Below are 3,940 nucleotides of genomic sequence, written 5' to 3' on the forward strand. Positions count from 1 at the left end.
GAATTACTTACGGGCCGGCTGATGCCCGGTCCTAGTTCCTCAATCACCCCATATGAAGAGGTTCCATTACCCGATCTCTCGCATGCAGCATATTAGTAGACAACTTCATTCTCTTGTATCTAGTATTTCTTCACAGATACAGGAGGCTGCTGCAGCTGCATGTGATCACCCACAGTCTCAACCCACATTTTTCTCAAGGTTCTATCCAGGAAGTGGTCGGAGCACAGGTGGACCGGTGTCCTTTCAAAGTGTCTGCTCGTACATGAAAGGCGGTTCAACTTGAACATAAGGGACAGAAGTGGTTTCATTATTCCCAAATTGGAGCCGTTGATCCATATAACCCATAACCACACACTTCACCACAGGATCCTCCAAAGGCGGCCTTTGATTCTCCCGGGGACAGGTCACATACATCTAAACATGACACATAGTTCCTGGACATAGTTCCTGTTCTGGACTGGGCTTATCCCAGTCCAAGAGAGGGAAGTGGTGTACAGGATGTTTTGGCTTATTATTGTTTTAATTTTTCTCTTGTTATTTTTTGAAGGAGCGCTCCACATGTATGTCATACTCCTGTTTGGCGATCTTCAATCAGACGGATGTGGCTCTAATGACACCGCAATCTCCAACAGATGAGACACCACTAGCTTCCTAACCCTGTGTGTGGTCCTCGGATACCGATCCATGGTGGCCAGTGGGGATGTGTAAACCTAGTCTACTCAGGCGAAAACTGGCAAGGTGACTCCGTCAATCGTGTCCCCTAAATTGGTTTAGAATGATTACAGGTATTACGGCAGGATCTAACAATTGGCTGTTAATGGCAGAGCAAGCTGCCAGCAAAACCCAAGATGATTGCCTCGTGTATGGGTGCTCGACCTGTACTCCGTATTGTTTCGGCACCAGTCGAAGATGACTGTATTGTGGACCTTCTAAAAAACAATAACCCGAAATTCAATTGTTCTAAGTACGATTCGATATTCCCACTTGCCCAAAAGGATAAAGAGAAACCAATTTTTGATAAAGCAGTAGCACAACAAAATTTTACCTGTCTCAAAGTAAAGGGGATTGGAAAATCATTGGGAAGCATTCCGTCTGATTGTTGTGTATTAAATATGTCTTTTCCGGTACCACACCCCTTATCCTGAGCGGAACTTCTGGTTATGGTGTGGAAGCGATAAGTTGTATGATAGATTACCCACAAATGCTTCTGGTGTGTGCTCTTTGGTGTCTTTGTTGCTTCCGGTTTCTGTTTCCCCATTGAATCTCACAGCTGGAGTACAATTACCTTCAAACCTGAAGGATATATTGCATCGCAATAAGAGAGCATCACCCACCTGGATGGGTCTCAGCAGGATTCGAAGGTCTTCTAATTTGGCATTGGAAGGCCTCCGAACCCTGACTAATAAGATGGTGGACCATTCAGGTGTGGGCGACTCAATCTGGGACCGATGGATGGATCAGTTCGGTACCTGGAAAGGTTTGATGGGAAATGTCTTCATATCTGTTGTTGTTTTCACGACTTTACTTAGTCTTTGTGGATGTTGCCTCATCCCCATGGCTCGTACTCTGGTTGTTCGTTTGATCGATAGGGCAGTGGGACCAGATCCGAAAGGTCAGTATACTCAATTGCTCTAAACTGATCCCTCTGCAACCACCGCCGAGCATGTGTTCATGGATACACTAATGTGATGCTTCTTTGTTTCTTTTCTTATACTAATGTAGTGCTTCTTAGTTTTGCTTCTTACTAACTTGAGTGTTGTTTGTCGGTATGGTCTCTTTTGGGAGACCAAGAGAGGGAATGAAGAATATGACATATTTTACTCCTTCATTTTATGGTAGCTGTTTCATTTTGATATAGTACCACAGTAGGATTAAAACTATTGTTCTCAACTCAATCACAATGAACAAAAGGTCTTTTGTTTGAGTTTCTGCTTTAAGGTGTGGTCCAGGTGATAAGTGGTCCCAGGTGATGAGTGGTCCAGATGAAATCAGGGACAAAGGGATCCCCGCGGAGAGGGCGATGGTCCAGATGATACCAGACACAAAGGAATTCCTGCGGAGAGGGCGACCATGCCAGATGTGGATTCAAGGACAAGCAGATTCTAGGAGAGGACACCCCCGCAGAACGTCGTGGGACAGTCCACATATCATTAAACTCAGCGAATGAATATTCATCTGTGTTATACTATAATTGGGCAAACGCGGGTTTGGACTTTAGTCTCTTTCATCCTCCACTGAAGCAAGGCGACGCTCAGCTGGTTTTATATTTGGGAAAGGGACCCGGAGCTCTGTAAGGATCAATATCTGGAATAAATCATCTGTGGAGTAACGCGCATACCCTGTTCTCTTCCTTCGATGCTGAACACGCACAACTTGTTAGACGGGATCAGACTGAGTTAAGGAATTATGGTTAGGTGCTAAAACTATACGTCTAACAATATATAGAGAGAGATGTATATATAGAGAGAGATGTATATATAGAGAGATGTATATATAGAGAGAGTTGTATATATATAGAGAGAGATGTATATATATAGAGAGAGATGTATATATATAGAGAGATGTATATATATAGAGAGAGATGTATATATATATAGAGAGAGAGATGTATATATATATATATATAGATGTATATATATATATAGAGAGAGATGTATATGTAGAGAGAGATGTATATATAGAGAGAGAGATGTATATGTAGAGAGAGATGTATATATATAGAGAGAGATGTATATATAGAGAGAGATGTATATATAGAGAGAGATGTATATATAGAGAGAGTTGTATATATATATAGAGAGAGAGATGTATATATATATAGAGAGAGATGTATATGTAGAGAGAGAGATGTATATGTAGAGAGAGATGTATATATATATATAGAGAGAGATGTATATATAGAGAGAGATGTATATATAGAGAGAGATGTATATATAGAGAGAGTTGTATATATATAGAGAGAGATGTATATATATAGAGAGAGATGTATATATATAGAGAGATGTATATATATATAGAGAGAGATGTATATATATATAGAGAGAGATGTATATATAGAGAGAGATGTATATATATATATATATAGAGAGAGAGATGTGTATATATATATAGAGAGAGAGATGTATATATATAGAGAGAGATGTATATATATAGAGAGAGATGTATATATATAGAGAGAGAGATGTATATATATAGAGAGAGAGATGTATATATATATATATAGAGAGAGAGATGTATATATATAGAGAGAGAGATGTATATATATATAGAGAGAGAGATGTATATATATATATAGAGAGAGAGATGTATATATAGAAAGAGAGATGTATATATATATATATATAGAGAGAGAGATGTTTATATATATAGAGAGATAGATGTATATATATATATAGAGAGAGAGAGAGAGATGTATATATATATAGAGAGAGAGAGATGTGTATATATATAGAGAGATGTATATATAGAGAGAGATGTATATATAGAGAGAGATGTATATATAGAGAGAGATGTATATATATATATATATATAGAGAGAGAGAGAGAGATGTATATATAGAGAGAGATGTATATATATAGAGAGAGATGTATAGATATATAGAGAGAGATATGTATATATATCAGTGGCGGGCGGTGCATTTTCTGGTAGCGCCTTCAACGTATTAATCCAACCCTCAAAAACTATTTTATGGCTATAAAACCTCTACTGCAGCTACAGCTGCGACACATAAAAAATAATCAATAAATTGATGCACAAAAATGGGGTAAAATCCACTTCCTAGCAGCATTTCATGATTAAATACAAATACTGGAGCTTTTCAGACATTAAAACCAGGCCAGGGGGTGATTTTACCGGGAAAAGACAGCGATGAACGTCAATGGCGTGCGGGCAAACATTGCCCGAAAATGGGGTAAAATCCAGCCAAAAACAGCATTTATT

This window comes from Stigmatopora argus, chromosome 20 (assembly GCF_051989625.1).
Source record: "Stigmatopora argus isolate UIUO_Sarg chromosome 20, RoL_Sarg_1.0, whole genome shotgun sequence".
NCBI lineage: Eukaryota > Metazoa > Chordata > Actinopteri > Syngnathiformes > Syngnathidae > Stigmatopora > Stigmatopora argus.